Consider the following 13311-nt stretch of genomic DNA (forward strand, 5'->3'; position numbering starts at 1 on the left):
TATTTAAATAATGACACTAAAATAACGTTTATTGCCGATAACTTAATCATTAATAATCTATGAAACTTGTACGGCAAACGTGTGCATCATCATATTCAGTTACTTCCTGTCGGGGTTTGTGAGCTGTGATTATTTATGCTGCTTCGAAATATGACCAAAACTCTCTGATTTAAGGTAACTTTCAAACACATATTTGGAAATAACAGCATATCCATTCTGTGGTCCTCGTGTTTCATGGGCAGTGAAGATGTTTGTTGTAGCTAATCTAGCTATAGTAGCCAATCAAATAAAGCTAAACAACATCACCGTTTCTTGGGAGTTGACATGACAGCAAGTATTTTAGCTAGCTAACGTTATTACCTAATGCTTTCTTAAATAGCACTGTCAAAGTACAGCAAGTAAGTACAGAAGGCTTTACCTGCTCATTCTTTTTCATTGCACATATATAGGTAGACAAATACCCAACGTTATAGATTCAGTGAGTTCAATGAGAGTCTCTGACCAGACACAACCCACCACCATGGACGAGTGCCTTCCATCAGACGCAGTGGGCAGACGTGTGGCTTGTGAAGGGGAGCGTGGCACGGTGCGGTTTGTTGGCACTGTACCACCAACTGCGGGTAAGCTAACTAGCTACAGACGGCTTGGGATATCGATATAATAGGCAAAATAACATAAGCGTTATCCACAGTGTGTGTGGCAGCACTGTTTGAGAGAAATGCGCAATTATTCTTGGCCATGCACTATAACCAAGTACTTATTCAATGCCTGTGCTTACCAATTCCTCTGTGCTTAGGGTTGTGGCTTGGTGTGGAGTGGGACAACCCTGATCGAGGCAAACACAATGGAAGCCATGAAGGTGTCCACTACTTCACGTGAAGGTAAAGTAAACCATATCTAGTATCTCCATGATGGTAGCATGACATAGGTGTCATCCTAATTACTGTTAACCCATAAGTAAAATCTTCCTTAATTTGGTCAGCTGCGTGATTCATTTCTGTGTTCATACGTGTCAGAAATTGAAATTCTGGCAAAAATGAAGTCTCCACCCTCAAAAAAAAGGAAACGGGCATTTGTTTCGGTTTGGAATGTGGCCGTTATGTGTTTTTGCTGCTCTCAGACCAAGGTTCTCTCCCCCTCCACCCCACCTAAGGCATCCGAAGGGAGGCTCTTTCGTCCGGCCCAAGAAGGCCAGCTTCGGGGTGGACTACCTGACGGCCATCAGGCGGCGTTACGAGATGGAGGTCCAGCAGGTCTTGGGAGAGGAGATCCAGATCTCCACGAGGACGGTGGAGATGGTGGGCTTCGAGGCCATCTCGGTGAAACAGAACAACAAGGCTTTGGAGCCCGAGAGTGAGAGGACATTTTAGTCCAGGACTGGGCTTAATCTGATTTAGGGAATCTGTTCCAAAGTGGGCTTATTTGTACAGTCAACTCCGTATGTACTGTTTGCAATAGTTAAGGAATATTGTTAAAGCATGCCAGCTATACCAGAGGATGCCAGTATCAGGTCCCAAAAAGAGGTTTCTAACCTAAAGGGTATTCCCTGGTTAAATAAATAAATATTAATAAATAGTTGAACTGCACCACTCTCCAACAGAGTTTGCACTTCTGATGTGCAGTCATCTGTACTTATTCAGTGGAAAGCGTTGTTATCATCTGTGCTTCTCTGCAGGGTGGAAAACCTCACCGACGTTGCACTGAGGTTGCGTGAGGTTTCCGGGCCCTGCAAACGAAATCCGAAACACCACTCCCCGTATCATTTAATTTAGTAGCTTTTAATTAGTTAAATAAGTGCCCATGTCAAAACAATACTACTATAGTTTTTGTTCATTTTAATTATTTATTTTTAAACCCATTTTTCTCCCAAATTTCGTGGTATCCAATTGGTAGTTACAGTCTTGTCTCATCGCTGCAACTCCCGTACGGACTTGGGAGAGGTGAAGGTCGAGAGCCATGCGTCCTCCGAACCACAACCCAGCCAAGCCGCGCTGCTTCTTGACACAATGCCCGCTTAACCCAGAAGCCAGCCTCACAGACGTGTCGGAGGAAACACCATACACCTGGCGACCCTGTCAGCGTGCATGCGCCCGGCCCGCCACTGGAATCGCTAGAGCGCGATGGGACAAGGACATCCCTGCCGGCCAAACGCTCCCCTAACCCGGACGACGCTGGGCCAATTGTGCGCCGCCCCATGGGTCTCCCGGTTGCGGCCTGCTGTGACAGAGCCAGGATCTCTAGTGGCACTGCTAGCAACTGCGATGCAGCGCCTTAGACCGCTGCGCCACTCGGGAGGCCACAAAATTGTTAATGTTAATAATACTTGAGTGCACTTCTCTGACCTGGACTTATTGTGATATGTAGCTACATTACACCATGTTTGTGTCCCAAATGGCACCCCTTACCCCTATATAGTGCATGTGTGTTATTTGGGACGCAGGCCCATGTCCTGTTAGTAAATGTACGGTCCACCCACCCAATTGAATTAGTTTGGGGGGAAGCATTGATTGGACATTTAGCTGATGGTGCGCTACTACTTCATCCTTAATGGTCACTGTCAGACGTGCTGATGTTGGACCTGTGTGGGAACCTCCTGTGCTGCTGGGACGACGTGATGGCCATCACGGAGCAGATGGAGGAACTCAGAGCTTCATCTCAGGTAGATCACACCGAATAATGGTGTGTTTTTGTGTCTGACTTCTCTCAAACTCTGATCCCCTCATTGACGTGTCTCTCTCTCGTTCTCTGTCCCCTCAGCCACAACAGACTGCGTGTACCTTCCAACCCTACGGTGCGACCTCGGGCCTTCCCCTGCCTCAGGGTCCTCTCCCTCACCAACTGCGCCCTCACGTGGCCTCAGGTGACAGCAGTCTCTTTCTCAATTCATCTTTCCTCAATTCCTTGCATCCTCTATGCTTACATCCTCAAAACCCATTGGAGAAGAAGGCTGGAGGAAAAGAACCTTGGACCTTATCCACCAATATGGTTGAGAAGGAGGCAAGGAGATAGGATGTGAGGAATTGATGAAAGATTAATTCAGATCGATCCCATCTGAAGAAAATTCTATTTTGCAGGCTGATTTTATTTTGAAAGGTGTTTTTGTACCAGTTAATACGGTAATAGATAATTAAGTTGCAGTGCACGATATGTTAATTAACGAGCTGGTGCAAACCTGTGAAGGCCTAATGAAATGAGAAAAACTTCTCTATATGCTGTCTCTTTACATTTACCCCCTCTCCCTTTGGTGTTGGTCTGTTAGCTGCTTGAGTGCGCCCCCATGTGGCCACTGCTGGAAGAGCTCTACGTCTCTGAGAATGACATCACTGAACTGCAGAGGTAAGGTTTTAGCCGTTTTGGGTCTCCTTTCCGATGTAGTTTTTTTTATTTCTAAAACAACATATAGGACTGACTTGTATTTCCACCTTTTTTGCGCAGGCCAAACAATGTCTTACAGTCCTTGGCAGTTTTGGATCTCTCAACAAACCCTTTGGTTGATGGAACCGTACTGAGTATTGCCAAGGTAAGAGCGAGCATAACCCTACCAACACAGACACTTGTCATAACAGTTCTCTACGTCTTATGACAAAATGACATAGCCCTGTCGTTAGCTTCGACTTGTGCATTGACAGTTCTTGGGAGTACTTCACTTTACTTTCATGAGCATTAATCAACAAAACTGTTTTTTGTATATATACTATTATCCTAATAAATGACTATTTCGTTATTTGCTTAACATTAGCATTTCAATGAATAAGCATTTATAATAACTTATGTAGCATTTATCATGGAATTTACAATAAAATGTAACCTTTTACATCCATGATTTTCATGAATTTTAGAATGGAGAATCTAAATATGTCTAAGACTGGTTTGTCAACCTTGAGGTTTGATGACGCACTGCCTGGTAAAGTTTACATCCACACTTTTTTTTGAAAACGTTATATTTTTTTGTGTTTGTTAATGGAAGTCAAGTTGAATTAACATATCAGTAGAGATATTTGAACAAGATTTCAGAACATGCATATGGATATGTGTTTTGATGACAGGTATTTCACAATGTGTAAAACTATAAGAGTAAAAGATCAACATTGAGTATACTAGTATTTTTTTATGTCTTCTGAAGGTTGCAAAACAGCAATGTTTCCTGCCCTGAAAATTCTCGCAGTTAATAGCAACAACATTTCAGAGGTGAGTATTGTCTGTGAATGGAGATGAAACGGTATGAACATTTCATATCACGATTGTGACAAATGATCACGGTTATCAGCATTATCACGGTATTGTTAAAATGTGCTAGAAATGTTCAGAAAGTACTGATACACACACTGAAATCATTTCACCAAGTTTTATATTGAAAACTAACAAACAACATAAAATGAGCAGCACTATGCACTTTGTGTGCATAAACATTAAAATAATAACATTAAAGATGGCGCCATGAGAGGTAAGTTTCCCTAGTGCAAGTTTTTAAATGAACACAACCTTAAGTAAGCAAATCAAATGTGCATATAAAAGCAATAAGTAAAGCAATGTGCATGTAAGAACAATACAACCATATGTAAACAAATCCAATGTGCAGGTGTTGACATTAATAACAACACAAAATATGTAAACCAATCAAATGAACAGCACTGATTGTATGGCCGTTCTCTCCTTCATACACAAATATGGTGCTGCTGGCCTAACATCCTGTATGTATGCATCTTTGTTCACTTGAGAATGAAATGTAAAACTGTCAGCATATTTACTTTGTCTGGTTAAAGTAGTGATCTGCGAGAGGAGACAATGTGCCCACTGGCACTGAACACTCTGATGATACGCTGGTTGCTGGGATGCACAAAAGCTTCCTGGCAACCCTGGCAAGGTGAGACAGCTCTGATACATGGCCCCTCCACCACACCAGTGGATCCTCTTCTGCTGGAATGGGTGGCAGAGACAGGTAGACCTTGATCTCTTCTTTCACTCTGTCTTCTGGGATGGTCGGAATCTGACCCTCTTTACCTCAACAAGGCAACAGAGAGGTGATATTTCTCAGCAATCCAGCCAGGCCTTTCCCCTCCGATGCCACTGTGGGGGTGGTGGTGCTGCTGCTGGTGCTTTGTGGTTCTTCCCTGACTTGTGCAGCTGCCAGCTTCAAGGCCTCCTGGACACAGCTGTCAGTGTCAACTTTTGCAGCCTCAGGCTCATCTAAAAAGCTCCTTTTGGAGCGTTGGTCAACAAAACAAGCCATGTGCATGACTCTCTTTGCCTTCTCTGTGTATCTGTTGTTAAACTTCTTCGGGATCGGTGTCCCTTCCACGGGACGGTTGAGCTAACGTAGGCTAATACGATTAGCGTGAGGTTGTAAGTAACAAGAAAATCTTCCAGGACATAGACATATCTGATATTGGCAGAAAGCTTAAATTCTTGTTAATCTAACTGCACTGTCCAATTTACAGTAGCTATTACAGTGAAAGAATACCATGCTATTGTTTGAGGAGAGTGCCTAATTTTGAACATGAAAAGTTATTAATAAACAAATTAGGCACATTTGGGCAGTCTTGATACAACATTTTGAACAGACATGCAGTGGTTCATTGGATCAGTCTAAAACGTTGCACATACACTGCTGCCATCTAGTGGCCAATCTAAAGTGCACCTGGGCTGGAATAATACATTATGGCCTTTCTCTTGCATTTCAAAGATGGTACAAAATAAGGTTTTTTTTCCTTCTTTGTATTATCTTTTACCAGATCTATTGTGTTCTCCTACATTCCTTTCACATTTCCATAAACTTAAGTGTTTCCTTTCAAATGGTACCAAGAATATGCATGTCCTTGCTTCAGGGCCATTGCTTCAGGCAGTTAGACTTGGGTATGTCATTTTAGGCGAAAATTGAAAAGGGGTTACGGTCTTCTCTCATTACCCTTTTCATCTCCTTTGTCAGGGATGGCTCCGTATCCTTTTCCACCAGAACATCACGGGTGATGTAGTCCAGGACAGGCTTGATGGCTGACAGTGTCTCTGAGGCAAGTGCATCTGTAAACTTCCTCAGAGGTTCAAGGAGCTGGCACAGTTGCTCCATGACACTTATGTCGGTATCCTTGGACATCAGATGCCATGTTCCTCTTTTCACCAGCCAGTGTCGCACAGACTGGCTGCTGTTGGCTGAGGAAACACTCAAGCATCTTGTGTTTAGATCCCCATCGGGTCACCACATGGATCAGAGCCTTCTGTGGCAAGTTGAGGGCAGCTTGCTTTTCTCTCAGTTCTCTCATTCTCTTCCAGCTCCGTGAGAAGACTTGAAAGAGATGATGGCACTCCTTGACTGCTGTGTCAACTCTCTGAATTTTCAGCGCCTTTGAGATGGCCAGGTTCAAATTATGGCCAAAGCACCCAAGCCACAGATCTGGGAACTCTTCAAAAGCCTTGATCGTGTTTGTTGCGTTGTCTGTGGTTATGCAGACCAGGTCTTTCTTGTTGATCCCCCACTCTTCCAGCATATTCTCAAAAAACTCTGATGTTGTGAGCTGAGTGATCTTCTGGGAAGAACTGTTTTCCCAGGCAGTTTGATTCCAGTTGCCAGTCTGGGGTGAGGTAATGGATAGTGAAGGTGATGTAGGGTTGACCACCCCTCCTTTCACTGGTCCAGAGGTCAGTAGTTGCAGTAAACCATGTGCCTTGAGCCAAACTTTTTCCAACATCAGCTTTAACCTGGTTGTACAGGTTTGGGATTTCAGTCTTGGAAAATGTTTGATGGCACTTTTTAGTGAGGCACGACAACCTACATCAGACTCAGAAAGCCAGGCCTCTCAACAATTTGAAATGGCATCATGTCCTTTGCAATGTAATATGAAAGGGCTGCAGTGAGGTCTTGAACATTTTTTTGATGTGGGTGCATAAGCAGCCTGCCTTTTTAAATACTTGCTTGAGTATCTGTCACAACTGTAGATAAGGGACCAGTAGCATCACTAGGTTTGCCTGCTGCACGCCCACTCTGTAAACAAGGGAATAGAAAATGTATTATTAATATCATTATTATTACTACACCCTGCTAGGTAAAGTCCCCCCTTATCTCCGCTCACTGGTCACCATAGCAGCACCCACCTGTAGCACGCGCTCCAGCGGGTATATCTCTCTGGTCACCCCCAAAGCCAATTCCTCCTTTGGCCGTCTCTCTTTCCAGTTCTCTGCTGCCAATGACTGGAACGAACTACAAAAATCTCTGAAACTGGAAACTTATCTCCCTCACTAGCTTTAAGCACCAGCTGTCAGAGCAGCTCACAGATCACTGCACCTGTACATAGCCCATCTATAATTTAGCCCAAACAACTACCCCTTCCCCTACTGTATTTATTTATTTTATTTTGCTCCTTTGCACCCCATTATTTCTATTTCTACTTTGCACTTTCTTCTACTACAAATCTACCATTCCAGTGTTTTACTTGCTATATTGTATTTACTTTGCCACCATGGCCTTTTTTGCCTTTACCTCCCTTATCTCACCTCATCTGCTCACATTGTACATACTTATTTTTCTACTGTATTATTGACTGTATATTTCTTTTACTCCATGTGTAACTCTGTGTTGTTGTATGTTGTCGAACTGCTTTGCTTTATCTTGGCCAGGTTGCAATTGTAAATGAGAACTTGTTCTCAACTTGCCTACCTGGTTAAATAAAGGTGAAATAAAATAAAATAAAAAATACATTATTATTATTCACCCTCTCTCTCACTCACACACACACAGTCAGTCTTCTGTGTTGCATTTGAGTATATGCAATGACCTCATGCACAATTTACATAAATACAAATTAGTCTTAAGAAGACAGTGATAGTAATTGCAATGAGCCCAACAATTGACATGAATACAGGAGTCTTGTATAGGAGTCTAGTGTTTCTCCTGTTTGAACACTTTTACAACCAAGTCGACGACTGCCGGATTTTAAAAGAACAAAATGTTGTTTGGGTGACTAAACTACATAACACGGTGCAATGGGCGTATAGAGTCTGCAGACACACGACGCATACAGCAGCAGAACAACGTGTGGTGTTTTTACAAGAGTAGGTAACACTGAAAGCTTCAGTTTACATTATTGACATGCTATTAGCAAGTTTGACAGACAAACCATGACATTTTCCCCCATTCCGAAGTCCCCACATCATGCATTGAGCTAAAAGTGAACTTACCTTGCATTCGCTATAAAGTAGTGGGTGGTGGTCACGAAGATGACTCGAGATTAAAAGTGTTGCCCCCTTTCGCAGAGATTTTCTCCTTTTTTTGCATGTTCTGCAGACAGGGTGACCATCTTCGATTTAAGTTTCCCTCAGCACTCTTGTAAAACCCAAAATACGACCACACTTCAGAGCTCTGTCATTGCCTTCCGCCATGTTGTCACACAAAACAAACCCCACGTTGCATGCTGCACCTGCGTCAGACTCGCTAACTTTGTTTGAGGCTGGACAGTATTTACCATGAGTTTTTCAAACCTCTGTAATCAAACACGGTATTAATGATCATTCAAATGGTAATACTAACCGTCGGGAATTTTACCGTGGTTTATCGTGAAACCGGTAACCGTTTCATCCCTATCTGTTAGTAAGGTCTCTCGTCTAAGAGAGATTTTATTTTAATGATATGTATCTGGATATATGAATGATGAATTACTAAACTAATTTGATGAATGTCACTAGCGTTAGTCTGCAAACAGTTAATACTTGTTCTGTAAAGATAGGTGGGGGGGAAGAAGGAAGTTTTCACATGTAACTCAACCCTTTATCTCCCCTCTCTTGCTCTCTTTCTAAACCCTACACATACACCTCCTTGTGCTTACACACAAACACACTAACACTGCAATACATACAATAAAAACCACACACTCACTGACACACACTCTTACAATCTCATTCACTCACTGACACACACACACACACAGTGGTCGGTAATAAAGAGCTAGAGAAGCTGCAGAGCCTGGTCCGGTTGTCAGGTCGGCAGAACCCCCTGCTGAGCCGGGAGAGGAACCCCGGCACAGCCGTGCAGCTGCTCATCACCAGCGTGGGCCGGCTGGAGGCCCTCAACAGGTGGACGGTGAGGCCCGTCCTCCATTTAACGCTGCCGCCAAACCGGGATGTGTTCATTAAGCTCCATTTTAATACACCCGGGTCTGAAAGACAGACCCAGCTCCTTACAGTTGATCCCCACATGGCCGACATGCAATATATACTGGTGCGACTAATGGTCAGCCACTGCGCGCAAGCGTAAAGTGATAGCTGTGATAGATCCAGCTATATGCCTCCATCCCAAATGAATGGAAAAGATATGCACCGAAGAAAACCAGGAAATTAGACAATGGTTACTATATCTTCATTCGATATTTGAGGCATGTAGTAGCTGGATCTACACGTCATGGGACGTGGTTTCATCTAGACATTGTGAAATGTTCCTTTAAAGCTATATATGTTTCCTTCTCATATCCCCCCCTATGAGTCCATCAATGTTTGCGGATGTGCTTGCTGAAATCCTCCATTCTCTTTCCATGTTACTGTGGTCACCTGTAGATCCTGCCTGAGGACAGGAGGGGGGCAGAGCTGGACTACTGCAAGATGTTCGGGCTAGAGTGGCTGGCATCCGGGGGACACCGAGACCCACAGCAGAACCATCCCAGTGCTGAATTCACCGCACAACACCCCCGCTATCAGAGTCTCATACAGAGTGAGTCAAGAGTGGTACATTCCTCCTGAGGTTTCCCAGCCCTCTGCTGCAACACCCTATTTCAGACTGAGAAGTGGTACAGCCCATCCTATATCTACTCCACTATAGGCATTTCTGAAGAAAAAACAGTTCATGTCTCGTTATCTGCCATAGTGCTACCCATATCGCGAGAAAGAAGTGATACAACGCAACCCATGTCACCATGCCGTCACTCTTACAAAGAGACAATGGCGATCCTAAATCCCGCCCTGTATCATTATGACTTCAATGAATTCACAGAGGCTCGAGTTCTTTTGTTTTTCAGAATACGGAAGACAGCGAACTGAAGAAGCAGGAGCCATTTGCATTGAAAAATCAGCTCATAAGTGAGTCCTCCTCACTTCTCCTAAACCTAATTTCTACAGAATGCAACGCAAGAACGCAATTAGCTATGCAAAAGGGCAATCCTATATAGTTGCGTCAAGTTACAAATTCCGGGGCTGCACACATTTGCGTAGAGCAGTGTTTCTTAATCCTGGTCCTGGGTTTTTTGTCCTAGCACTACACACCTGATTCCACTAATAAACTTATTATCAAACATTTAATAAGTGTAATCGGCTGTCTAGGGCAAACACTAAAATGTGTCCTCCAAGACCAGGATTATGAAGCGGTTATGGAATGAATTAGATTTTTTATTTTTATGATTTGGTAATAACCTGTAATAATAACCTGTAATGTGCTGTGACCCAATAGACACATATAAATATTTAGTCAGATGAGTCAGAGTATCAAAATTGCATTAGTTCGTAAGAGTAAAATAGAATTTCAAACTTCCCCCACCTGTCACGCTCGGACCTAGGAGAGCTGTGTTTTCTCTGTTTTGCTAGGCCAGGGTGTGATAGGTGGGTGGGCATTCTATGTTTTATTTTCTATGTTTTGGCCGGGTATGGTTTCCAAATCAGAGGTAGGAACCTATCGTTGTCTCTGATTGGAAGCCATACTTAGGCAGCCTGTTTTTCCTTTGTGGGTAGTTGCTTTCTGTTTAGTTTGTTAGTTTACCTGACAGAACTGTTTGGCTGTCGTTTTTTTCTTATTTTCCTTTGTTAAGTGTTTTCATTAAAAGTAAAGATGAGCACTCAACACGCTGCGCCTTGGTCTCTTCAATACGACGCCTGTGACACCACCAGGCATAACATTTGTTTGTCCGGATGAGACGGACCGAAAGTCTGTGGTGAAGAAACTCCCAGGTAAAGACTCCCACCTGACTTCATCAGCTAATTAGATGGCATGTAATATTATTATAATTATTATATTTTGTGTGATGGCTAAGCAAATTAATTGAGATGTGCATGGATGTGCCGGACTCCGACTCCAGACCACATATATCCCCTGGCAAAGTTTTGTCCCTCTTATTGTTTCTCCCTCTGTCATTTCTGACTGTGCTTTGAAATAACAATACAAAATATGTAAGGTCGGGACCCCGATCTCCAATAAAAAGACTTCACAATACTGAACTGAGCTGGCCTGGTTACTCGTCGCCAGCATAGTTACTGAAACGCACAATGTGAAAAGAAAATGTCAGAGCTAGCACAGTTTGGTTCCGTTCAGCACGATAGTGGGGAAAGGATATACCTGTGCCAAAGGTATTTTTTTCATTGAGGGGCTGAAAATGAAAGAAAATCTAGTTAACATCCTCGATACCTGTGTCGAATTATAGTAAGAGATACTTTACTAGGCAATAGGAAACTTGTTGGGGACGTTTTTGAACAGTGTTTCGAGCTCTACATCCAACAACTGCAGACTTTGATTTTTTGCACTTGTTAGGCAATGTTTTGGGCAGCATGCACACTGCATAAAGTTGTCTGCTGTTGACTGTAGACCCACGTGAAAATGGCACTCCAAATTATGAAGTGCTGTTTGGATAAATAGTTGCACTTATCAACTGTTTTTATACTCTTCAATCTCGTTGTGCCAATGGGAGATCATGCATGTAAGATCTTAATGAAATGGTACCATCTGTGTGTGACCTTCTGTGTAAGAGCAATTGAAGTGACGGTAACCTATTGTATTTTAATAAAACACTCTTTTGATGTGTTTTAGATTCCATTATGGTTCAGAAAGTGAAGGGGCTGCTCTACAGACTGCTAAAGATACCAGGTGCTGCGTTAAAACTCTCCTACACTAGCTCAAAGGTAAAGACGTTTACTGACAACAGCAACTGCCCTATACTACCTCAAAGGTAAAGGGGTCTAGTCTAGTTTTATTAGGTGTAACCATACTCGCCACTCATATGTGAATCTGTTTAATAGACCAATGGTACACTATCACTTTCATAGCAGTGGAAGGGACTCCCTAAAACGGCATTTGTCTTTCCTCAGCTGGAGGGCAAAGAGATTGAGATCGACAACGGCCTGAAACCGCTGCAGTTCTACTCCATCGAAGACGGAAACAAGGTCCTTGTCCGCTGGTTGTGATCAGCAAAGGTCCAGATTGGTTGCCTGATGACTCAAACTGAATACTTCCGCTTTCGTTGCATAACGTTTGGCCGGAGCAAGGAGTTTGGTTAGCCAGGCAACCGGATTGGAAGTTTAAGCGATATTCCGAAATCCATGAGATAAATTTACAGCACTTTAACTGGGACGAAAACACAGCGCAATATCTATTCAGCCAGAGGAGACCAATCGATGTAGGAGAAGGAAACACTTGGGTTGTGTTCATTTGGCATGAAACGGAAGAGAACTGTCCAAAACGAAGTGAAACGGGAAGGGAACATCTGAACTTGTCCAATAAGAGACCCTGGTGTCATGTGCCCTAAAGAACACAACCCAAGTGTGCACTATGTGAGCAATTTCTGTATTTGTATTTATTAGGATCGTATCAACAGCTTACATCATAAATAAAACAATTCATCATACAATAAATTATTACAAAATTACTCTTATTGCTCTCACTCAATGAGGTACCGGGCAAATGAGAACTAGGAGACATTTAGGCCCACGAGGGGTGGAGTTTCAACGATGTACAGCTGTCCCTGATTGAGAGCCATACCAGGCCAAAACAAAGAAATACAAAAACATAGAAAAAAGGACATAGAATGCCCACCCAAATCACACCCTGACCAAACCTAAATAGAGACATAAAAAGGCTCTCTCAGGTCAGGGCGTGACACAGACGGAGACCCAGCCTACAATAATCAGGATGTTTATTTACGAGAGCTCTAAAATCCATACAATGCACACAGCCTTTTATATTACACATTTCGTCATACAAATGCGCCTCCTCTTCTCTAACACTGACGATGCAGTTTACAAACTTTTCTACAACACATACATTGTTTATCATATCTTGCACCTGGGACCTAATCTACTGTAGCCTCAATGTTTCTCCCCTCCCCGGGACAGGGAGACCTTCTTCCTGTTATCAGTTCCCCTTCTCCTTGAACGTCTCACTTACATTGCTACATATTAAGCTTTGAGTAAATTATTCTTCCACACACACATTAGTAAATTAATCTTACAATCACGTGGTTATACATTTTCATGGTGGAATCATTTAGTCAAACCTTTAATCATATAAATTCTATTACAGTTTCCCATCCCTGAGCTATGATACCTTTCATAGCTTGGCCTTTAGTGAGTTAG

The 13311-nt window shown here is 42.9% G+C and overlaps 1 pseudogene; it reads left to right on the top strand.

Annotated features, from left to right (window-relative positions):
* The first annotated feature begins 8 nt into the window (after positions 1-8).
* LOC106586151 (tubulin-specific chaperone E) lies at positions 9-12605 on the top strand (annotated as a pseudogene).
* Positions 12606-13311: the final 706 nt, after the last annotated feature.

Source organism: Salmo salar, chromosome 02 (genome assembly GCF_965601325.2).
Source record: "Salmo salar chromosome 02, fSalSal1, whole genome shotgun sequence".
NCBI lineage: Eukaryota > Metazoa > Chordata > Actinopteri > Salmoniformes > Salmonidae > Salmo > Salmo salar.